Consider the following 25,884-nt stretch of genomic DNA (forward strand, 5'->3'; position numbering starts at 1 on the left):
ATCGATGGACATTTGGGCTCTTTCCATACTTTGGCTATTGTGGATAGTGCTGCTATAAACATGGGGGTGCATGTGCCCCTTCAAAACAGCCTACCTGTATCCCTTGGATAAATGCCTAGTAGTGCAATTGCTGGGTCATAGGGTGGTTCTATTTTTAATTTTTTGAGGAACTTCCATACTGTTTTCCAGAGTGGCTGCACCAGCTTACATTCCCACCAACAATGCAGAAGAGATCCTCTTTCTCTGCATCCTTGCCAACATCTGTTGTTGCCTGAATTGTTAATGTTAGCCATTCTGACTGGTGTGAGATGGTAGCTCATTATGGTTTTGATTTGTATTTCCCTGATGATGAGTGATGCTGTGCATTTTTTCATGTGTTGGTTGGCCATCTGAATGTCTTCTTTGGAGAAGTGTCTATTCATGTCTGTTGCCCGTTTCTTCACCAGATTATTTGTTTTTTGGGTGTTGAGTTTGATAAGTTCTTTATAAATTTTGGATACTAACCCTTTATCTGATATGTCATTTGCAAATATCTTCTCCCATTCTGTCGGTTGCCTTTAGTTTTGCTGATTGTTTCCTTCATTGTGCAGAAGATTTTTATTTTGATGAGGTCCCAATAGTTGATTTTTTCTTTTGTTTCCCTTGCCTCTGGAGATGTGTTGAGTAAGAAGTTGCTGTGGCCAAGATCAAAGAGGTTTTTGCCTGCTTTCTCCTCGAGGATTTTGATGGCTTCCTGTCTTACATTTAGGTCTTTAATCCATTTTGAGTTTATCTTTGTGTCTGGTGTAAGAAAGTGGTCCAGGTTCATTCTTCTGCATGTCGCTGTCCAGTTTTCTCAGTGCCACTTGCTGAAGAGACTGTCTTTATTCCATTGGATGTTCTTCCCTGCTTTGTCAAAGATTAGTCGGCCATACATTTGTGGGTCCATTTCTGGGTTCTCTCTTCTGTTCCATTGATCTGAGTGTCTGTTTTTGTACCAGTACCATACTGTCTTGATGATTACAGCTTTGTAGTATAGCTTGAAGTCTGGGATTGTGACGCCTCCTGCTTTGGTTTTCTTTTTCAAGATTGCTTTGGCTATTCGGTCAGCCAGAGTTTCTTATACTCTGCTGGTCATCTAGGTATATTTTTGGTATGCAACCAGCTCCAATGGCTGAGACTTTTGGGGGTCTCACTAAGACCAGGTGCAAATCATCAACCTCATTCTTATTAAACAATGCTGACAAGTTGGTACCAACCAGCCCAAAACTTGGACACATGGCTATGAAGTGACTATTAACTGTGCCTTGACCAGGATTCAATGCCATGCTGGTGTATATTTCTTTTTTGAGTAAAACAGCTCAGGTGTATTCCAGGCTTGCTGGAATTAATCTTTGTAGTGCACCAACTCATGACAGTCCCTGTGTAGTAAGAATGTTTCCACTGCTCATCTCTCCCTGCATGCTAAGCCTAGAAGAGGTAGAGAATAGTGGAGGAGAACAGAAGCCCAAGATGAAGAAATAGAAAGAGTTGATCACACCTATTTCCTTCTCAAAGCATGTCTGTCTAAGGGACAGGTAAAAGAGTTCATTCTAAATGGAGTTGAATATTACAACTATTACCTAGGACCAGATATTTTAATTATTGAACTGAGAACACTTTCATGACTACAAGTACCTAAAACGCTTTTTTTTTTTTTTAAATTGGTGACGATTGACCATAAACCCATGAGACTTGCCTTAAATTTCATCTTGTGGGCAGGGGAAAAAATTAGCCCCTCAGAATGGGTTTGAATAAGTAGGAGGAGAAAATGATCAAGCCATTTGTTATTATATCACATGAGTTTGGTTCTTTTAACATATTGGTTATATGGGAATATCAGGGGTGCCTGAGTGGCTCAGTCGGTTAAGCCTCCAACTTTGGCTCAGGTCATGATCTCACGGTTCGTGAGTTCGAGCCCCACATCGGGCTCTGGGCTGACAGCTCAGAGCCTGGATCCCGCTTCGGATTCTGTGTCTCCCTCTGTCTGCCCCTCTGCTGCTTGCACTCTGTCTCTTGCATTGTCTCAAAAATAAGTAAACATTAAAAAGTTTTTAAAAAAATATGGGAATATCAAAGGTAAAATTGGACAAGTGCTAAGGAATGTCCAAGAAAAATAAATAATCAAATAGATACGAATTTCCCACTCCAAACCCAACTAGAGACAAGGAGTGGAGTCTTTTTGCTTTCCTTATGGAGCATAAGGTTTACTTACATCATTTGGTTTTGTGATGAAGATAAAGGGATTAAGGTACCAGTTTTGAGTTTAAGAGCTTGGTTTGCAGGATTAAGAGATAGCTGGAACAGCTGGGAAGGTTGCAGGGTTGGTGTGTGAACCTGCTCTTTTAGGCTGTTAAGGCATGTGACCAGAAGCAAAATGAAAGTGCCTTTTCCCTGCCTTCCCCCCTTCCCTGCCTCGGGGTTGGTTTGATTGGGTTCCGTGACTGGATTCTGGTCATCTGATGAGGGCAGAAGTGGTATACCACTTGCAGACCTGGCTCTTAAAAACCAAGTGGATGCTCCAGATTTCTCTTTCTCTGCTGCTGTGATGTTTAAAGGTAATGCTTTCTAGATGGAGACAGGACAGAGGAAGTTTTCCTGACCTGTTCAGGGCTTTGTGGGAGCAAGTTCAGCCATAGAAATGTTGGGTTAAACCATAGGTTAAATTATCCTGACTAATACATGGGAAAAGAACTGTGAAGAAAGGAAGGAGCGGATACGTGAAGCAGTTTTCATAGACAGAGGTCTAAAGGTGGAATCAATATTTCTTTTAGATCAATATTTGTTGAAGAGAACAGGGAATAAGGAAAGAAAAAATGACACAAAATAGCTCTATCTCGTGGTTGCATTAAAAAAACTTAAAATATATACAGAAATGTATAAACATCATACAGTTTTCGCAAACTGAATGTGCCTGGCATGTGAATACAAACAACACCAAACATCCAGAGCATTACCAGGATCCCAGAAGCTTTCCTCCTGGACCTTCTCAGTCACAAGCTCGCAGGAGCACCTGCAGGCCTGACCTTTAATGCTGTGGCTGCACCTTGACCTCCACTTTACCATGTGACCTGAAAAGGATCTCCCTGCCCCAGCCTACTTAAGTTTCCATATTACCCAGAAACTAGGCTTCTTGAAATTTCTTAATTTTCTGGTTTTCATAACTACTAGAAAAAAAATAAAGACAATGGGGAATTGAATGAAAAAATTATCAAACTGATTTTAATTCTTGGTGGACTTTAATTAATATCAGTTTAATTTTCTTCAAATGAGTATTATACATTTTTGTATGTCCATACAAACTTAAAAAATTAGCTACATATGTTACAAAAAGGATACCTTTTTACATTTTATTTCTTCTTCTTATTTTTTAAATGCTTATTTATTTTTTGAAAGAGTGAGTGTGAGTAGGGGAGGGACAGAGAAAGAGGGATACAGAGAATCCAAAGCAGGCTCCACATTGTCAGCACAGAGTCTGATGTGGGGCTCGAACCCATGAACCATGGGATCCTGACCTGAGCCAAAGTCAGACGCTCAACCGACTGAGCCACCTAAGGACCCTTCCTTATTATATTTTAAAAGAGATTTTACAATACAAGTTGTATAGTCATAATCCAGTATAATTAAAAATAAATACTGGTGAAAACAAAACAACACAAGAAAGCAAATACTGGAGAGTAACCAAAATATTGCTACGTGGAGAATAAGAATAAACAGAAAATACTTGGTGCAATCAAAAGTAAAAACTGTAATTTACAATCTAAGTAAAAGCAAAAAAAAAAAAAATAGCTTTAGACTTAGACCTCATTTCAAAAGCTGTTCTCATAGAAAAAGTCACAGCCTCAAGTGTCTTCATTAATACAGAAGGACTAAAAATAAACATGTTACCTCTCTTTAAAAAGGGGGAGCCCCCCCATTAACCTAAATAAAACAGTAAGTAAGGATTACCATATTTCATGGTTTCTAAGACCCATTTTATTTTTTCTTTTGACATCTCGGAAATCAGAGTGCGTCCTCAATTTCTGTTGACCATGTAGCAGGGTGACCTTGTTATTCCTCGTGCATGTAAGAACTTGGCTGTTCTTTCTGGTAGCATGATGGCAATCCCTTCCTTGGTGTGTCAGTCAAAAAACCATTTAAACACTATTTGGGGAAGGGATATGAATATTGTTTCATGACTGAAATATTTTGAATGACACTTCTAGTAACAGAGAACTACAGCAAAACTTGTAGAACAAGTATCAGCAATTTGGGAGATCACTCTTTTAAAAAATGCAGTGTCATCAGCACAGAGGACAGTATTGTATGGGAAAATGGTAACATTAATGAGTGAGTGGATAGTGATTTAAAAGAGTTGGGTTCCCGGGGAGAACACATCTTAGAAATCTCTTAAGCAATTCTGTATTTTCCTTTTATGGATACACAAGAGAAATATGATTAAAATTTATGCCTCATGAGTTTCAAAAACTCTTCCAATAAGTACGAAATAATATTCTAAGTGATAAGAAGGCCTTATGTCCTAAATTATGTGAAAGTGTTTTATTTTTCTTAGTGGTGTCCAAAATAATGATGAAATGTGGTAACACAGCCAATAGAAAATGAAAAGAGTGGAATGTACAAATAAATATAAAAACTAGATTTTTGGGTGCCTGGGTGACTCAGTCAGTTAAGTGTCAGACTTTGGCTCAGTCATGATCTCAATGGTTTGTGAGTTTGAGTCCCGCATTGGGCTCTGTGCTGACAGCTCAGTGCCTGGAGCCTGCTTTGGATTCTGTGTCTCCCTCTCTCTCTCTGCCCCTCCCTCACTCATGCGCTGTCTCTCTCTCTCAAGAATAATAAACATTAAAAAAAAAATTAAAAAGACTAGATTTTTGAAAAGATTAATAATGTCTACATAAACTCTTCATGAGCCTGATTAAGAAAAAAAGTGTGAGAGCAAAAATATATAAGATCAGGAGTAAGAAAAGAGACAGGGTTACAGACAATGCAGATTAAAACGGTAAGAGAATGGCATATGCAACTCATCAGCAAACAATGTGAAAATCAAGAAAAGGGGCTGGTGAACTTTTTCTACAGAAGGCTAGGCAGTAAATATTTTAGGCTTTCCAAGTGAAGAGGTAAATCAAGGGTATTATGTAGGTATTTAAATAAACATTTAAAAATTTATAAACCATTCTTAGCTCAATGACTGTAGAAAAATAGATGGCGGGCCAGATTTGGCCCATGAACATTATTTGCTGACCTGAACTAGAAGAAAATGATGATTTCCCAGACAAATACAATTTCCAAATACGACCCAAAAAAGATTGGGTAATTTCAACAGAACAACTATTGTGGAAGAAATTAGAACAACACTTAAAGATCTACTAATATAAAAGACACCAGGGTCGGATGATTTCAACAGTTGAAAAATATTTAACCTTTAAAGAACAATAATGCCAAGGTTATTTCTAACCATAGAAAACTGTTACAGATCATACATAGAAAAGAGATGGAAATCTCCCAAATTCATTTAGTGAAGTCACCATAGTGGTAATATCAAACTCAGTTTTTTAAAAATTTTATTTATTTTTTATTTAAAAAAATATTTTAATGTTTATTTACTTTTGAGAGAGGGAAAGAGAGAGCGTGAGTTAGGGAGGGGCAGAGAGAGAGAGGGAGACACAGAATCTGAAGCAGGTTCCAGGCTCTGAGTTGTCAGCACAGAGCCCCATGCAGGACTCCAACCTAAGAACCGTGAGATCATGACCTGAGCCGAAGTGTGACGCTTAACCAACTGAGCCACCCAGGCACCCACAAACTCAGTTGTTGCGCAGCTGGTATGCAAAACATATAGACAAACAGTACTTACAGATATAGCTGAGAAAATAAAAAATGAAATATTACCCAAAGAATACAGCAAAGTATCAAATGAATGGCATATTTCAACCAAGTAGGAAAGGCAAGGGTAGTTAGATATCAGGAAATCTATCAGTATAATTTATCAGATCAACAAATTAAGAAGAAAATCATGTGATCAGAGCAATAGATGCTAAAAGAACATTTTCTAAAGAGTATTTTAAAAGGGTTTCAAAAAAAGAAAAAAACCCCACCAAAAACCAAAAAAACAAAACAAACCAGCAGTTATTCCTACAAAAACAGTCTAAATAAATGGCAATAAAAGGAGGCTTTTATCATTTAGTTATGATTAAGACTATTTTTCAAACCAAAATAGGAAATGGGGCACCTGGGTGGCTCAGTTGGTTAAACGTCTGACTCTTGATTTCAGCTCAGGTCATGATCTCAGGGTTCAAGAGATCAAGCCCTGTGTGGGGCTGACTGCTGAGTGTGGAGCCTGCTTGGGATGCTCTCTCTCCCTCTCTCTGCCCCTCCCCATGCTTGGACTCTCTGAAAACAAACAAACAAACAAAATAAACATTTAGAATTATATTTCTAAAAAACAGAAACAAAACAAAACAAAAACAAAACAGGAAACATCGTTCTAAGTCCCGAAATGATAAAGGCAAGTCAATGAAATTCAGAAACAAGATGCCAAATCTTACCTTTATTATTGAATATTATTTTGGAAGTTGTATTGGATGTACTAAGATAAAACAATATGTTTAAATATTGGAGAAAAAAGAACTAAATTGATCATATTATTTCAAACCTAAAAAACCAAGAAATTCTAGTTTTAAAAATTTCTAGAACAAATAAGAGCATTTGGTAATGCTGGACACAAGCTTTTTTTTTTTATTCCAGAAATAAGAACCTAGAAATGGAAATGAGAAAACATTCTGTTTATAACACTAACAAAAAATTTAAAATATGGATAAGAGAAGGACAGAATCTATGTACATGGAATAAATGACAATGTGAGATGGAAGGATATAAATTAGCTGAATAAATGAAAAAACACATCATGTTCTTGGATGGAAGAGTTAGTATCATATAAAATCAATTATGTCACTATTAATATATCAGTGCAATTCGAATTAGAATTCCAATGAAGGCTTTTGGGAGGAAAATTGATTACAATGATCTTAAATTTCATATGGAGGAAAGAAGTGCCTATGAATAGCCAGTAAAAGTGTAAAGGGAAGCAGAGCAAGGCAGCATCTATTTTACTAGGTATTAAAACACGAAAAAGCCACCATAATAAATCAATATGATACAAGCAACGGGACAGCTGTATAGATCAGAGCACAGATGGACAATTCAGAAATAGATCCTATTTTAAATGAGAATTTTATATATGAAAATGTGGTATTTCGACATAGTGGAAGAAGAGAGATTTATTTAATAAATAATGTGAGCACAACAGGCTATCTGTCTGGAAGAAAATTAAAGAGGACTCTCATCTAGTATCATTTATAAAAATAAATTCCAAATAGGTTAAAGGAATGAGGTTTGTAGGGTCTCTTTTTTTTTTTTAATTTTTTTTTTCAACATTTATTTATTTTTGGGACAGAGAGAGACAGAGCATGAACGGAGGAGGGGCAGAGAGAGAGGGAGACACAGAATCGGAAACAGGCTCCAGGCTCTGAGCCATCAGCCCAGAGCCCGACGCGGGGCTCGAACTCACGGACCGCGAGATCGTGACCTGGCTGAAGTCGGACGCTTAACCGTCTGCGCCACCCAGGCGCCCCTTGTAGGGTCTCTTTAAACTGATGGATCTCACTGTTGGAAATCATGCTTTGGCTACCCCATCTCTGTCGCCCTGTCCAAAATCCTCTCAGGATGAAGGGAAGCTGGGGGCTGAGGTGGGGCCTCTGTTGCAGCTGCCTTGCTGCGAGGGAGCTTGGAGGTGAGGCTTTAGACACGATGCAGGAAGACAAGGAGAACAGATATTGAGTTGGAGCTAGTGTGTCTGTCCACTTAAGAAAGCCAGTTGGGAGGGGGGGGGGGAGAGAGAGAGAGAGAGAGAGAGAGAGAGAGAGAGAGCGCATGCAAGAGAGTGTTAGTTTATGTTGGTGTGTGTAACCCTCCAAGCTTTCTAGAATAGCTTTTACACAGGAAGAAAAAAAAAATGTAATTACTGCTGCCTCTTTCTTCATACTTAAGTACTTTGGAAAAAATAAGGAATGAAAGCCAGACAAGTAAGCAGAAGGCTGACTGCTTTCTTCACTCATTAAAAAAAAAATTTTTTTTAATGTTTATTTTTGAAGGAGAGTGAGAGAGGGGTGGGGAGGAGAGAGAGGGAGACACAGAATCTGAAGCAGGCTCCAGGCTCTGAGCTGTTAGCACACAGCTTGGTGTGGGACTCGAACTCAACAACTGTGAGATCATGACCTGAGCCGAAACCAAAAGTTGTACGCTTAACCGACCGAGCCACCGAGGCACCCCTCTTCACTCATTTTTAAGGGACACCAAAGACAGGTGTGGGGGTCATTCAGCATTTCCCCAGCAGCCTGCAGAGGAGGACCCTTGGGTAGGGGTGCTTGGAAGTGAGCATTTAAGGCCCAGTGGATAATTGCTCTTGAAGGAAATCCTATTCTCAGTGCTTCTGGCATCCTGGCCTGAGAGACAGCCAGGCACAGAGGTCACCTTAGAAAAGCAGTGGGCTTAGGGAGGAGAGAGGACAAGAGGCTGCCTGAGCAACACCGCCACTGAGAGGCCGGTTGTGGTCCCTGATGACAAGAGGGAGGAAAGGAGTTCTCTGCTGCGCTGGCCAGGGATGTGAAGGACATTTAAGCTTGGAGCCCAAGGTGAAGCACTGTTGTAGCCACAGCTATCGTCTGAAGGACTTGGAGGGGTTGGGGGGGATAGGGATAGGAGGGGTCCCCAGATTCCAGGTAACTCTACCCTAGGCCAGAGAGGTGTTTATGTAAGGGCTGGTACGTGAACACAGAGACGAAGCACATTTAGCACTGTAGGGGTTCTCTGCCAAAGCCAGTGCCTGGGTGGGGCCCCTGTCCCCAGGTGGTGACAGAGAGGCAGAGCATGAACAGCACAGCCCCTTGTCTCTGGCTCTCACCTACCATGCCAGCTTGGAGAACTTCCCAAATATGAAGTGGTCAGGGCTAGAGGCCCCCAGGAATGGTATCAGAAGGAAGGAGTATGGTTTTGGGCTTGAATCCCAAGTGACCTGCTCTCTAACTGGCTATCTGGTCATGGGCAGGTGGCCAGGTACTCTGAGCCTTGGTTTCATTGCTGTTAACGTGAGAACTAAGGGACACGATGGGGCTGTCAGGAGGTTCAACAGAAATGAATTAGATAGCACTTTGCATAGTCTGCCATAAAGTAGGCACTTAATAAGAATTTTCTTCATTCTCTCTGAGGAAGCAATCATGGCCTCCCATGGTATGATGGAGGCCTCTCTTTAGTCAGGTCGCCTGGCCCTGCCTCAGAAGGGTGGGGTGAGTGTTGTTTAGTGAGCTGTTTCAAGGTATATTGTTATCTGCTGGTTTATCTAACTTGTTTGCTATTGCATCCCTTTGTCTAGAATAGTGCCTGGCACATGGTGGATGGTCAATACAAGTGTTCAGTAGGCGAATTAATTTGTTTCTTTTATCATTAGGCTACTTTGAATGAAACCCTAGAAATACCATAATTTTCACCCAGACCATTTTTGTCACCTGGGGATCTATCTTCCTTTTAGTTAGTTTTTCACAAAGAACTGACACTTTCTTTTTTAAAAAATGTTTTATTTATTTTTGAGAGAGAGTGAGAGACCACAAGCAGGGGAGGAGCAGGGAGAGACGAGAGAGAGAGAGAGAGAGAGAGAGAGAAAGAAAGAGACAGAGGATAAGAAGTGGGCTCTGTGCTGACAGGAGCAAGCCCAGTGCGGGGCTCAAACTTATGAACTGTGAGATCATGACCTGAGCTAATGGATGCTCAGTCGACTGAGCCACCCAGGCACCCCAGAACTGACACTTTCTATGGTCAGTACCAGGTCTCAGATCTCACAAAACATTACATGTATTAATATATACCCCAACCAAAGTCTGCATTAAAAAATAAATATTTTACTGGTATATTAATAAAAAGATTTCTGCCTGATGTTTTAGAAATTACTGGCTACTGGAAACATACTTAATTTACTAGGATTTCTTTGCAATCATTATGCCTACTCAGGAGTTTTTGCAAGGTGAGCAAAACTCACTTACAAGTGGTTTTTTGATGTGATCAAATTTTATGAATGCTAGACTCAACAATTAATGAGGTTAAAATAATATTGTATTTTGGCAATAAACATTTATTTATTTATATTTTGCTGGTTTCTTTTCATATTTGGGAGCCCGTGATTTTACATTCTGGCCTCAAACATTTTTGTAGATCTCTGAAGAACTTACAGGACACAGGCCCTAGACCTAGAGTGCCTGATGGAGAAGATAGTCTCAGAGGATCATAGACTCTGCACATTTGTAACTTATCAGGAGTGGGTCTAGGTGCTGTCTGAAAGAGGCAAAGGACATTTTAGGAGATTGTCTTTTAGCTCTGGCCTCCACTCCATTCAGCCCTGATTCTCCTTTTAACGTCTCATCCCCCCTACCCGCCCCATCTTCTTTTGGTTTTCACTCTCTGCACTCATTGAAACCTGTCAGTTGCATCACCTGTCCTCAAGGCCACAATTCCTGGCTAATTGGGCACAATGATCTGCATTATTTTTTTTTCACTTTTTTTTTTTTAATTTATTTTTGAGACAGGGAGAGACAGAGCATGAACAGGGGAGGGTCAGAGAGAGGGAGACACAGAATCTGAAACAGGCTCCAGGCTCTGAGCCGTCAGCACAGAGCCCGACGCGGGGCTCGAACTCACTGACTGCGAGATCATGACCTGAGCCGAAGTCGGCCGCTTAACCGACTGAGCCACCCAGGTGCCCCAATGATCTGCATTATTAAATAGTTGCAGTGCTGGGCTAAGTCATTCATTTTTGTACTCCTTCACAAAGGAGGGTTAGCAAATGTGAGTTGAAGGTAAGAAATGGTGGATGGGTTCTTTGCAGTAACTAAAAGGCATCTTCCCTTCCCAGGTAACGTGGCTAGTTACAAGGCCTTCTGGTGAAGGTGCTCCTGTATGGAAATTCCTTCAGTGTCTCTCCTCCAGTCTTGTCCCTATTCAGAGAGTGGACAATGGAATGAGGGGGAGAGGAATGAAGATCACACATCTGAGATCTGATTATACAACTGCCTTTTCAGTCTTGCCACTCAGATTATGCTTTGAGGATAAGTAGCATCTGTATCACCTGGGGGCTTGTTTGAAATACAGAACCCTAGGCTCCACCACAGGCCTGCTGAGTCAGAAGCTGCATTGGAACAGTCTCTAGGTAAGTTTGTGTGAACATTAAGGTTTGAGAAGCCCTGTACCAGACATCATCACCTGGATGTCCCTTAAGTACTCAGTGTCCACTAGTATGAATCGAACCCGCTCATCTGCCCCCACAACTTGTCTTGCTCCTGACGTTTCTTTCTTTATCTGGCTTTATGGGGTATCTTAAATATAATTTCATCATAGGACTTGTGTATTGTGTATTATGTTTTATTTTTACTGCATTCTCCCTGTTACATTATAAGCTTCTTGAAGACAGGTATTAAGTCTATTCAGTTTCTATCACCAGCAACTTTCAGTGAGACTGAAGCAAGCATTGACTTCTCTATACCTCAGTTTCCTCATCTGTAAAGTGCAGGGTCTTCATCTCAAAGAGTCCTTCCAACCCTAACATTCTGTGATTCCATGATGTGCCTAAAAGAATCAGAAGTGCGAGGTTGAAGCACCTTGAAAGTCACCTAACTCAACAACTTCCTTTCCCTATCTTGCCCCATGATACTCTTGCTAAAGGTAAACCCCTCAGCCACATCTGCCTCAAGTGATGGTCCAGCTTAAGCATAGCCATCTCTAGTAACAGAGAATTTAGGACCTCCGCATCAGTATATTCTATTTTCAGAAGACTCTACATTTTTAGAAACGTATTCTTATATTTTTGACACTTCATAGTTAAACTAAAAGAGAATGGATATTGGGATAAGATAGAACTGGTCTCCAGTTCCATGAGAGCCACTAACTAACCGTGTAAGTTGGACAGACTCTAAGATGACTTTGTGACCTCTGCCTTCTGGTGTTCATGTCCCTGTGTAATTCTCTTCCCTTGAGTATAGGTGAGTCCTGTGACTTAGTTCTAGCCAATAGAATACAATAGAATTACACTATGTGGCAAAGGTGATGTCACTCCCACAATTATATAAGATTCCATGTCCCTAACAGACTGTCTTGCTATCTCCAATGCTGGCTTTGAAGAAGCAAGCTGTCATTAATTTTATAGCCACAAGGAAACAAATTCTGCCATCAGCCTGAGGGAAATTGGAAGGGGAAACTTCTCCAGTTGAGCCTCTAGATGAGAACCTACCTCTGACTGACACCTTGATTTCAGCTTTGCAGTGGACCCAGTAGGCCTTTCTTGGCCTCTTGACTCTCAGAAGCTGTGCAATAATAAATATGTGTTGCTTTAAGCTGTTATTCATATTTCAAGAAGTGTAGAAGGGAGGGAGGTATCATGGCAGTAGTAGGGAAGTAGGGGTGGATCAGTTATGTGACTTTGGGTGCAAGTGATAGAAGATTCAACTACTGACAGTGGATTGAATAATAAAGATGTTTAATATCCCATATAAGCAGTGAAACTAGACAGAAACCAGTCTTTAGGCTTGCTTAAGAAAGTAGTTCAGTGATGTCATCAAGGATTTATGCCGTCTCCATCTTCTGTCTCTGTCATCTTCAGTGTGCGTCTTTGTCTCTCAGTTGCTTCCTCATGGTTGCAAGATGGCTGCAGTAGTTCCAGGCATCACCAAGCCCAGCGATGGAAAAGACCCCTTATTTTTTCCTTCTCATGCATCTTTGTTTTTAAGATCCCACCCTCACTCTTCCCTTCCTTCATATCTCATTGGCCGAAACTGTATTACATGCCACCCCTAAAATAACCAATGGGAAAGAGAAGAGACCATCATGTTGTGATTGGTTAATGAAAATTCTCTGGGGTAGAGGAGAACCAGGTCTCCTCTGAAGTACAAGTCTCCCTAATCCTTGAATCAACTCAGGGTTCTGTTAGCAGGGGAAATAGGGTATGAGATGGCAACAGATGACATCTGCGATAGGGTGGGTGATGCCTTTGGGTACTGAGGCCTAGCTCTGTTTCAAATCCAAGTCTGAAAGTGGCTACTGTTTCTTGGATGTAGACTGACCCTTTACAAATTCTCAGGCACTTTAACGGGTAGCTGTGGGTTTTATTGGTTGAAAGTGATTCTGGACGTACTAGATTTCATCAGACCTAAGAAACCACACAGTATAAGATTCACCATTATTTTATGAACTTCTAAGATTAAAAAAGTGGTTTTAAACTCTGACATAATGTCCTAGAAGTAGTTGTATGTGGCCCTTGCATCTGTGACACTAGCCCTTTGCTACTCTGAAATTTCTTTCGTCTCTTCCAAGGGATTCTGCTGTTACTACTGCTTTCAGTTGCATTGTTGGTGTGGGGCAAATATAACTGCCTCATTTCTCGTGGATTTCTTCTTTTTTTAGGTCTTGAAAGCAGTTGGTTGTTGCTTTGGGAGAAAGTATGGAATTGCAGTTGTTCCTATAACAACAAATATTTGCTTTACAAATGTCAATTTACACCTCACTCCTCTGTTTCTTTATGCACACACAATAGCTCATTATTTGAATGCCAAAATGTAGGATAATCTTTTGAGAGACTTTTAAATGGCATTGAACCTCAACACCCGTCCTTGCAACCACATATTGAACTCAGCTGAAATTCAGATGATAATATAAACAGCTGTGACCAAGTTTGCCATGCAGAGGCAATGACAACTATACCATGATTGCCTTGATTCTGAGGCACATTTTGATTTGAAAGATGTTAAAACGTGGGAGGAAAAAGGCATGTCTTAGAATGGATGAAATATGGTACATCTAAATAGTGCAATAGTCTTTGGCTTAATCAAAACTATTGATGGCTTCATGTTCCTCATTAACGTCCAAGAGAGTGCAGGCTCTGCAATATACTAAAAATGCAGGGAAAAGCTGGTCAGTCGTGGCTTGAATGGTTCTAATTACATCGGAGAGATGTGGAGCAAGGCTCTTTGCTGAGCTGGCTGTTCAACATGAGTGGTCACCACCGGTGCTTATGATTTTCTCATTGCTAATTGGACAAATGCTTGTGTCGTCTGTCACTTCCTGAATCTGTTTTCTGCTTCACTGCACTCTTCACTAAGGCAATAAGATACTGCTAGAAATGAAGAGGAGTATGTGTGCACGGACACACACACACACACACACACACACACACAAGAGTGACAGAGACAGACGAGAGAGGCAGAGAAAGAGACAGAGAGAGGAGCTTGCCAGTCTTGAGTTTAGTGAAGAAAATCACTCGCTGTAAAAGGTTGGTTCCTGAAATGCTGAGATCCAGTCAGCCATGTGAAATCAGAGAGAAACCACAGCCCTTAGTGGGACTCTGTGGATGGGGCTTCTGGGCATAGTCTCCCTCAAGGGCCCTCTCTCGAGATGAGTGTGGGCTCCTGCTGTGCCTGCATCCGAACGCTGCAAATCCTGGAAAACAAAACCAGGTTCAAGACCAGACTGCCCTGCGTGCAGATACAGGTTTCCAGAGGAAAAACAAAGAAAGAAGAAAAAAAAATTGTGAGAACCATCTTATCTTATGTCAAACAAGTGAACAGCACTTTCTTTTTTGATGGTTTGCTGCAGAAAAGAACACTTTTTTGGCAAAACTCCACTCTGCCTTGAAGTTGGCTGTTCTTCAGAATCCTGGTCCCTGGCCCACCACCCTGCATGACTATTTGCTGCGTTGCACGAACTATACTAAAATGGCAGCATGTGCTTGTCATGCAGGAAGGGAGGACTGGAGTCACAAACATCTCTCTGATCCCGATGGTCCCCTTTTGTCCCCAGCACAGGCAAGTTGAGGCTGAGGCAGTTGGTGATGTGATTTTAGTAAACCTCATCTTTCTTCATGCTTCTCCTAGCCCTGAAATCATTGCTTATTCTTCTAACGTTTGTGCTTTCAAAATTTTACCTCTTGCCTTGGTAGAGTGGAGGAAAAGAAAACTTCTTTCTTTTTTGCGAATAGTGTGTGGTATTAGACCACCACACATTAGTGAGAGGTTCGAATCTGATAGAATGAGGTTCAAAACCTGGCTCCTTCACATACTGATGTATTACCCAGGGTGAGATTGTTAACCTCTATAAATCCAGGTCTGCTTATCTGAAAAATGAAGGTCATAATGCGAAACACCTCCCTGATTGTTTGAGGATGAAATGAGATCCCTCATGCACAGTCATGGCTGCCTGGCACCTGCTAAGTGTCCGAGAAATGGTAGCCAACACTGCTATGTTCCGTTTATGCATTTTGAGGGGGTTTAAGTTCATTATTAGCCTTTACCAATTCCATTACTGTCAACCCCTATGTTCCCAAAGGGAGGATCTGGCCCCTGACCTTGTTTGGTTCTTACAACACTCTTTCTGTGGGCGATTGATTGCACCTCCCTCCATCTTGTGTCTTCTAGTTCTCTGTTTCTCCTGTTGGTCAAGCCTCTCTTCCCAGCCCCAGATGTCCCCAGTCTCCGGCTGGCAAGACCCAGCTTGCAACTAATACTGAAACTGAACTCAGTGTCTTCTCCCCAAATGTACTTTTCCTCTGAGGTTTCTCTCTCACACTGGCTCCCAGGTGCCCCACACGGAACTGCAGCTCATCCCAGCCCCACTTTCTCTCTGACTCGTCACTTCCAGGGATTCACCAACACTCCTCTGCCCCCTATGCTCAGTCCCGTCATTCCTGTCCCAGTGCCCGTGTACTTCTGTAGTTTTACTGTAATAAGCTTTCCTAACAGGCCTTGTTTCCATTTTCTCCATCTACCAATCCATCCTTCCCTCTGTTGCTCTTATCTATTTACATTCCTCTTTAAAAACCTTTTGTGGTTCCACGTCATCCTCAGTGTAAAATCCAAACTCCTTAACAGGGCCTGCAAAACCCTTCCTGATTTGATCCACCCCTCTTGTTCCTACAAAGGGACTTTTCCCTTTGTTTTCAAATTCCTCACACTCCAGCCATATGGGAATGCTTGGAACACTCTTCCTTTTTTTTTTTTTTTTTTTAAGTTTATTTATTTATTTTGAGAGAGAGACAGAGACTGTGTGTGCATGCTTGCCTGAGAGTGGGGGAGAGCCAGAGGGAGAGAGAATCTTAAGCAGGCTCCATCCAAGCCCAGCACAGAGCCCGACATGGGGCTTGACCCCATGAACCCTGAGATCATGACCTGAGCTGAAACTAAGAATCGGACACTTAGACTCAGCCACCCAGGCACCCCTTGAATACTTTTTCTGATCAATGGGAATCTCCTGAACTTTGCATAAATTCTTCCCTCAGTCTGGAATGCAATCTTCCTAATTTTTTCTTTGGGTTATTAATTTCATTGGGTGATTCATTTCAGCTCAGTTGACTCCCATAAAGCCCTTCCTGACTGTACTCTCAAATATGGGTTAGGTTCCCTTCCATTGCACTTCATTCCTTATGCATTCCTTAATCGTAACTCTTACCACACTCCTTAAATGAAGGGAATTTATTTTTAAGCTCTGTATCCACCATACTTAGCATTAAGCCTAGCACATGATACAAATACAGTATGTTTTCTGAAAGAGTGAATAGAAGAAGGAAGGAAGGAATAGATCATTTTGATGGTAATAAATCTAGAAAGTACACGGTCCTCTGAGACTCAATGCAACATCTCAGTACTTGCCACAGCAGACTTTATATTGGGATATAAATTGCCTGTGTTCCCTCTCAGTTGTCTGCACATGAACAGAACCCCACTGTGCTCTCCAGAATCAAATACCTTCTAGGGCCATGTTCCGGGCGTGGGAGGAATGAATCAGCCGGCTTGCAAGTTCTGTCCTTCTGACAATGGAGGTCACATAAAGAGTTTAAGTCCACCTTCTCAGCCACTTGACCTAGGAGTACTGAAGACTCTGAGAGAATAAATGCCAAGATGCATCAGTACATCAGTCCTGATTCCGGCCTTTCTCATTGGATACTGTTCAGTTTTTATTTTCAAGCGGCCTTCTAATGGTTAATAACCTCTCTTCCGTCTCACTTTCTATCATTATTTCCTGTTTCTCTGTAACAAAAGAGAGATTTTGACAACACATGAATATATCTGTAGATCTGGGGTGCTCTTTCAAAGCTTGTGGGTTTTGATGTTTTTCATCAGATTGTCGAGACTTCTGAATCTCTAATTTACCCTGAATGTATGCCTGTTCTGAGCGGCTCTGATCAACTTAATTTTCAAAGCGTTTGTCTTCCACACACGGAAGGGGTTTGAACAGTTCCTTTACTGGTCTGTGCACTTTTGGTACTTTTGTCCCTTATTTCTGGGAATAGTGGACTAAAGGACTAGGGAGCCGGCAAAGTTGGAATTTATTAGGAGGACTTGCCCCTCTCTAGATCATTAACAACTTCTATGAAAAAGAAGTCATTAAATGAAAAACTTCCTGTTTTTTTTTTTTTGTTGTTGTTGTTCAGCCATTATAGATCAAAAGCTGATTTCAGACGAGGGCTAATGCCTTTTATTTATATATAAAGGATCTTTAAAGTGCCAAGAAGGCCATGCCCATTCCTCAAGTGGGTAAACTTGACAAGGGAGGTTACTAGATTGGTCCAAGGTCATACAGCAAGTTAAGTGTCAGAGTCTGGGAAGAATAAACACCCAGGCCCTGACATGCTGTCACTGCAAAATTTTGCCAAGTGTACCCTAATGGTCTGATATTTTATAGCTTAGGTGACAAACTTCCTTTATCAGTCACTGTCTTCCTTTGTGACTAGACAGTTTTTTGTTTTTTTTTTTTCTCATAAGCCCAGGAGATTTGGCCTCCTTTAAAGCTGACCTCAGGATCCTTTAATTCACAAGCTTGTCATCCTCAGGTACTCAAGACACAATGAATGGGACACACAGTTCCTAGGAGGCTTGCAGACATCTTTTCCCAGGTGACACCAGCCTGCGGACGAATCAGAAATGATGTCCTGGACTGATGCCCTGAGAATCCCAGCATCCTTCCTGCTGTGTAGTTCTTGGCTGCACGTTTAAAAGACAATCCCAGAACGTAGGCCCCAACCTCAGAGATTTGTATTTAATTGGTTTGGGATGAGGCTCAGGCATGGTTATTTAAAAAAGAAATCTCTTTGAATGATTTTAATGTATGACCAGGGTTAAGAACCAATATTCTTGTCTACCTTGCTGATTTGGTGCAGAATCACTTCATCCTTAAAAGCAGGCTTTGTAGAGCCATGGCCAAACAGGTCAGAACTTCACTCTATTTTTAATTTAAGCCACATTTACTGTACTCTGCAGATGCTGAAGAAAGCTGGCTTATCCTAGCGAGTCACAGGCTAATGATATAACTTCTCTGTAAGGCGGCCCAGACAAATGAAGCAAACTCAATCTCTCATCTTCTAAAGCAGCTGGATGGGTAGAGCGTGAATGGAACAGGCTGGCATGCCTTTGGAGTGAGGAAAATTGTGTCTCTTGAACCTGTCAGAAGTTCTTGAAATAAAGCAGTGGATAAAAGGGACCAGTGGCTACAATTTATTTAGTTTTTTTTTTTTTTTTTTTTTTCAGAAGCTTTTGATAAGTTCTTCATAAGAAGAACTTACAGCTTGCTCTGGTAACTGGGGAGCTTGTAACTGGGGAGGAAACTAGAAAACTGCCAGGGATTGAGGACTGATCAGGAGATGAGACAGCCCAAATTAGGAACAAATGGCCGTTTTTCAGTGTAGCCAACTTTGGCAGGGACCTGCACGGTGATCTGATCAACAAACCTTGTGAGTTTTACGGTTCTTTTTTGTTTTCATTACCCAATGTCATAGAACCCTTTGAGAAACAAGGCTCCTTAAGCAAATGGGGTTAATAAACCAGCTTTCTGCCCTCCTTCTTGTCCATGATGGCTTGTCCAAAACAGAGCAGCAAGGTTGGGTGGCTATTTGCCTGGCTTTAACCTCAGTTCTTGGTTTATATTCTGAAAATGTAAGATCTTCTAAAATGTTGTAAAGAAAATGAATCATAGTCATTCTAGAGACTGTCTTGAAAGGCTAATGTAATGGGTTGTGGTAATCACTTGATGATAAGCAGATAGGGCTAGAGCTCTAAGAGGGTGAGTTACTTAGACTTTACACACCAGTTCCTCCCATTTTTAGGGCCTGCTACACTGGCCTGGAGACCTCCTGTTGCCCAGGTAACCGAAGCCTTCCTATCTTGGATCCTGTGGAAGATTTTACTCCTCTACCATCTACTCCTGCCTTTTCAAAAAATCTTAGCACTGTGTTTTTGTTGTTGTTGTTGTTGATAAACTACTTATCACTCACTCAATTCATGGAATTCAGGTGGGACCTGTTACTGACCTGCCTGCCTAACATCTATATATCTTAGCTCCAAGGTGGATATGTCCCCTTGGCCTGGCCAGTTAGCACCCTCCATCCCTTTGTCCTCAGCGACTGAGTGTTGGTCACCTTGCTCAAGTTGGTCTAATGAACTCTGGCTAAGGGATTTTCTTGGAGCTATTGAGAAAGAAGTTCCTTCTGTCTGTTGCATTTGTGAAGCTGGTTACCAAGGGTCACCATGAAGAGCCAAGAGATGGAACATGACACATTTCCTGACAATGTCTTTTGAGTATCTGGATCCAGTCATATTTACCAGATATGCCCACTGGACTTTTCTGTTATATTAGTCAACAAATACCCCTTCCAATGTGTCTTTCCTCCAGCTGGTTAAAGCTGTGTCTCTTTCATTCATACAATCCTTTCCTAAGAGGTTCCTAGTGAATACTTTCCTATACACACTAGTGTCCCATCCAATTAAAATGAGTCTGTCTCATCTCCTTGGGGCAGTTGTGCATGGTGAGCTCACCTAAGAAATGAGTCTGTGCTCCTGAGCCATTGGGAAGGGGATGTCGGGGGAGGGGGTTGTCTCAGGAAAAAGTTGACATTCTCCAGTTTTCTGGAGCCAACAGTTCTTTTTTGGTGAACCCAACAGAATAGATATGAAGAAGGAGGGGTTAGGAATGAATCGTTACTGATTGAGTTCTCTGTGCTGGGTATGGTGTCAGCCGCTTCACACACATTACCTCAATTTTTATGCAGATTTTATGTATATTAGTATCCCTGTTTTACAGATCAGAAAATAATATCAATAGCAATAATAGCTACTATTTATTGAGTGCTATGTTCTTTTTTTAATTTTATTTTTAATTAAAAAAATTTACATCCAAATTAGTTAGGATATAGTGCAACAATGATTTCAGGAGTAGATTCCTTAGTGCCCCTTACCCATTTACCCATCCCATCGCCCACAACCCCTCCAGTAACCCCCTGTTTGTTCTCCATATTTAAGAGCCTCTCATGTTTTGTCCCCCTCCCCGTTTTTATATTATTTTTGCTTCCCTTCCCTTATGTCCATCTGTTTTGTCTCTTTAAGTCCTCATGTGAGTGAAGTCAAATGATATTTGTCTTTCTCTGACTAATTTCACTTAGCATAATACCCTCTAGTTCCATCCACATAGTTGCAAATGGCAAGATTTCATTCTTTTTGGTTGCCAAGTAATACTCCATTGTATATATATGCCACATCTTCTTTATCCATTCATCCATTGATGGACATTTGGGCTCTTTCCATACTTTGGCTACTGTTGATAGTGCTGCTATAAACATGGGGGTGCAGGGGCGCCTGGGTGGCACAGTCGGTTAAGCATCCGACTTCAGCCAGGTCACGATCTCGCGGTCCGTGAGTTCGAGCCCCGCGTCGGGCTCTGGGCTGATGGCTCAGAGCCTGGAGCCTGTTTCCATTTCTGTGTCTCCCTCTCTCTGCCCCTCCCCCGTTCATACTCTGTCTCTCTCTGTCCCAAAAATAAATAAACTTTGAAAAAAAAAATTTAAACATGGGGGTGCATGTGTCCCTTTGAAACAGCACACCTGTATCCCTTAGATAAATGCCTAGTAGTGCAATTGCTGGGTCGTAGGGTGGTTCTATTTGTAGTTTTTTGAGGAACCTCCATACTGTTTTCCAGAGTGGCTGCACCAGCTTGCATTCCCACCAACAATGCAAAAGAGACCCTCTTTCTCTGCATCCCTGCCAACATCTATTGTTGCCTGAATTGTTAATGTTAGCCATTCTGACAGGTTTAAGGTGGTATCTTATTGTGGTTTTGATTTGTATTTCCCTGATGATGAGTGATGTTGAGCATTTTCTCATGTGTCGGTTGGCCATCTGGATGTCTTCTTTGGAGAAGTGTCTATTCATGTCTTTTGCCCATTTCTTCACTGGGTTATTTGTTTTTTGGGTGTTGAGTTTGATAAGTTCTTTATAGATTTTGGATACTAACCCTTTGTCTGATATGTCATTTGCAAATATCTTCTCCCATTCTGTCAGTTGCCTTTTAGTTTTGCTGATTGTTTCCTTCGCCGTGCAGAAGTTTTTATTTTGATGAGGTCCCAATAGTTCATTTTTGCCTTTGTTTCCCTTGCCTCCAGAGATGTGTTGAGTAAGAAGTTGCTGTGGCCAAGATCAAAGAGGTTTTTGCCTGCTTTCTCCTCGAGGATTTTGATGGCTTCCTGTCTTACATTTAGGTGTTTCATCCATTTTGAGTTTATCTTTGTGTCTGGTGTAAGAAAGTGGTCCAGGTTCATTCTTCTGCATGTCGCTGTCTAGTTTTCCCAGAACCACTTGCTGAAGAGACTGTCTTTATTCCATTGGATATTCTTTCCTGCTTTGTCAAAGATTAGTCGGCCATACATTTGTGGGTCCATTTCTGAGTTCTCTAGTCTGTTTCATTGATCTGAGTGTCTGTTCTTGTGCCAGTACCATACTGTCTTGATGATTATAGCTTTGTAGTATAGCTTGAAGTCAGATTGTGATGCCTCCTGCTTTGGTTTCCTTTTTCAAGATTGCTTTGGCTATTCAGGGTCTTTTCTGGTTCCATACAAATTTTAGGATTATTCTAGCTCTGTGAAGAATGCTGGTGTTATTTTGATAGGGATTGCATTGAATATGTAGATTGCTTTGGGTAGTATTGACATTTTAACAATATTTGTTCTTCCTACCCAGGAGCATGGAATCTTTTTCCATTTTTTTTGTGTCTTCTTCAATTTCTTTCATAAGCTTTCTATAGTTTTCAGTGTATAGATTTCTCACCTCTTTGGTTAGAGTTATGCCTAGGTATTGTATGGTTTTTTGTGCAACTTTGTAAATGGGATCAATTCCATGATTTCTCTTTCTGTCGCTTCATTGTTGGTTTATAGGAATGCAACCAATTTCTGTGCGTTGATTTTATATCCTGCAACTTTGTTGAATTCATGAATCAATTCTAGCAGTTTTTTGTGGAATCTTTTGGGTTTTCCATATAGAGTATTATGTCATCTGTGAAGAGTGAAAGTTTGACCTCCTCCTGGCCATTTTGGATGCCTTTTATTTCTTTGTGTTGTCTGATTGCAGAGGCTAAGACTTCCAATACTATGTTGAATAACAGTGGTGAGAGTGGACATCCCTGTCTTGTTCCTGACCTTAGGGGGAAAGCTCTCAGTTTTTCCCCATTGAGGATGATATTGGTGTTGGGTTGTTCATATATGGCTTTTATGATCGTGAGGTATGCTCCTTCTATCCCTACTTTTTTGAGGCTTTTTATCAAGAAAGGATGGTGTATTTTGTCAAATTCTTTCTCTGAATCTATTGAGAAGATCGTATGGTTCTTGTCCTTTCTTTTATTGATGTGATGGATCATGTTAATTGTTTTGCGGATATTGAAGCAGCCCCGCATCCCAGGTATAAACCCCACTTAGTCATGGTGAATAATTTTTTTAATGTATTGTTGGATCTGGTTGGCTAATATCTTGTTGAGGATATTTGCATCCATGTTCATCAGGGAAATTGGTCTATAGTTCTCCTTTTTAGTGGGGTCTCTGCCTGGTTTTGGAATCAAAGTAATGCTGGCTTCATAGAAAGAGTTTGGAAGTTTTCCTTCCATTTATATTTTTTGGAACACCTTCAAGAGAATGGGTGTTAACTCTTCCTTAAATATTTGGTAGAATTCCCCTGGAAGCCATCTGGCCCTGGACTCTTGTTTTTTGGGAGATTTTTGATTATTAATTCAATTTACTTACTGGTTATGGTTCAAATTTTCTATTTCTTCATGTTTCAGTTTTGGTAGTGTATGCGTTTCTAGGAATTTGTCAATTTCTTCCAGATTGCCCTTTTTATTGGCATATAATTGCTCGTAATATTCTCTTATTTTTGTTTTTATTTCTGCTGTGTTGGTTGTGATCTCTCCTCTTTCATTCTTGATTTTATTTATTTGGGTCCTTCCCTTTTTCCTTTTGATCAAACTGTTAACTCTTTCAAAGAACCAGCTTCTGGTTTCATTGACCTGTTCTACCGGTTTGTTTGTTTGTTTGTTTGTTTTGGTTTTGATAGCTTTAATTTCTGCTCTAATCTTTATTATGTCCTGTCTTCTTTTGGTTTTTGGTTTTATTTGCTGTTATTTTTCCAGCTCCTTAAGGCATAAGGTTAGGTTGTGTATGTGAGATCTTTCTTCCTTCTTTAGGGAGGCCTGGATTGCTATATACTTTCCTCTTATGACTGCCTTTCCTATGTCCCAGAGGTTTTGGGTTGTGGTATTATCATTTTCATTGGTTTCCATATACTTTTTAATTTCCTCTTTAACTTCTTGGTTAGCCCATTCATTCTTTAGTAGGATGTTCTTCAGTCTCCAAGTATTTGTTACCTTTCCAAATTTTTTCTTGTGGTTGATTTTGAGTTCATAGCGTTGTGATCTGAAAATATGCATGGTATGATCTCGACCTTTTTGTACTCATTGAGGGCTGATTTGTGTCCCAGTGTATGGTCTATTCTGGAGAACGTTCCATGTGCACTGGAGAAGAATGTATATTCTGCTGCTTTAGGATGAAATGTTCTGAATATATCTGTTAAGTCCATCTTGTCCAGTGTGTCATTCAAAGCCATTGTTTCCTTGTTGGTGTTTTGATTACATGATCTCTCCATTGCTGTGAGTGGGGTGTTGAAGTCTCCTACTATTATGGCATTACTATTGATGAGTTTCTTTATGTTTGTGATTAATTGATTTACACATTTGGGTTCTGTCACATTTGGTGCATAAATGTTTCCAATTGTTAGGTCTTCTTGGTGGATAGACCCTTTGATTATGATATAATGCCCTTCTGCATCTCTTGATACAGTCTTTATTTTAAAGTCTAGATTGTCTGACTTTCTAACGTCAGAGTATGGCTGCTCTGGCTTTCTTTTGTTGACCATTAGCACGATAGATGGTTCTCCATCCCCTTACTTTCAACCTGAAGGTGTCTTTAGATCTAAAGTGGGTCTCTTGCAAACAGCATATCGATGGATCTCGTTTTCTTATCCATTCTGTTACCCCATGTCTTTTGATTGGAGCATTGAGTCCATTGATGTTTAGAGTGAGTACTGAAAGATATGAATTTATTGCCATTATGATTCTTGTAGAGTTGGAATTTCTGGCGGTCTCTGGTCCTTTCTAATCTTTGTTGCTTTTGGTATTTGTTTGTTTGTTTATTTATTTATTTATTTATTTATTTATATTTTAATCTTTTCTCCCCTCAGAGAGTCCCCCTCAAAATTTCTTGCAGGGCTGCTTTAGTGGTCACAAACTCCCTTAATTTTTGTTTATCTGGGAAAGTTTTTATCTCTCATTCTATTTTGAATGACAGCCTTGCTGGAGAAAGAATTCTTGGCTGCATATTTTTCTGATTCAGCACACTGAATATATCCTGCCACTTCTTTCTGGTCTGCCAAGTTTCTGTGCATGGGTCTGCTGCAAACCTGATCTGTCTTCCCTTGTAGGTTAGGGACTTTTTTTCCCTTGCTGCTTTCATGATTCTCTCCTTGCCTGAGTATTTTGTGAATTTGACTATGATATGCCTTGTTGATGGTCAGTTTTTGTTGAATCTAATGGGGGTCCTCTGTGCTTCCTGGATTTTGATGTCTGTGTCTTTCCGCAGGTTAGGAAAGTTTTCTGTTATGATTTGTTCACATAACCCTTCTACCTCTATTTCTCTCTCTTCCTTTTCTGGGACCTCTATGATTCTGATGTTGTTCCTTTTTAATGAGTTTTGATTTCTGTAATTCTTAAATCATGCTCTTTTGCCTTAATCTCCCTCTTTTTTTCTGCTTCATTATTCTCCATAAGTTTGTCCTCTATATTGCTGATTGTTCTGCCTCATCCATCCTTGCCGCTGCTGCATCCATCTGCGATTGCATCTCAGTTATAGCATTTTTAATATCATTCTGGTTATTTTTTACTTCTTTTATCTCTGCAGAAAGGGACTCTAATCTATTTCCAACTCCAGCTAGTATTCTTATTATCATGATTCTGAATTCTGGTTCAGACATCTTGCTTGTATCTGTGTTGGTTAAATCCCTGGCTGTCATTTCTTTGTGCTAGTTTTTTTTTTGGGTGAATTCCTTCATTCTGTTATTTTGAAGGGAGAAGAGGAATTAATGAAGTAGAAAAATTGAAATTAAAAAAATTAAAATTAAAAAAATATTAAAATTAAAAAATTAAACACACACACACATCAAATAAATGATGCTAGATCCTAGATGTGTTTTGGTCTGGGTGTTGAAAGTGGTTTGACAGATTGGAGAAAAAAAGGGGGGAAGGAAAAAAAAAAGGAAACGTTTGAGAATTTGAAAAAATGAATACACTGAAGTAGACTTAAATGAGATGATGGGAGTAAAATAGAATTTGAAAAAATATACATAAAAGTAAAGGATATAGTAGAAAAATATTAAAGAAAAATATTTTTAATTAAAATTAAAAATAAAGATGAATTTTTCTGTA

General features: G+C 40.4%; 1 long non-coding RNA gene across 1 annotated transcript; it reads right to left on the reverse strand.

Moving 5' to 3' along the window:
• Nucleotides 1–12,567: 12,567 nt before the first annotated feature.
• Nucleotides 12,568–17,328, reverse strand: LOC121033780 (uncharacterized). The gene is made up of 2 exons (XR_005792109.1): nucleotides 16,845–17,328; nucleotides 12,568–14,544 (listed from the first exon to the last, which is right to left on the reverse strand). It is a non-coding gene; the product is annotated as an uncharacterized LOC121033780 (long non-coding RNA).
• Between the last annotated feature and the right edge of the window lie 8,556 nt (nucleotides 17,329–25,884).

The sequence above is a fragment of the Herpailurus yagouaroundi genome, unplaced genomic scaffold (genome assembly GCF_014898765.1).
Source record: "Herpailurus yagouaroundi ecotype Mexico unplaced genomic scaffold, PumYag 159, whole genome shotgun sequence".
In the NCBI taxonomy this organism is placed as follows: Eukaryota; Metazoa; Chordata; class Mammalia; order Carnivora; family Felidae; genus Herpailurus; species Herpailurus yagouaroundi.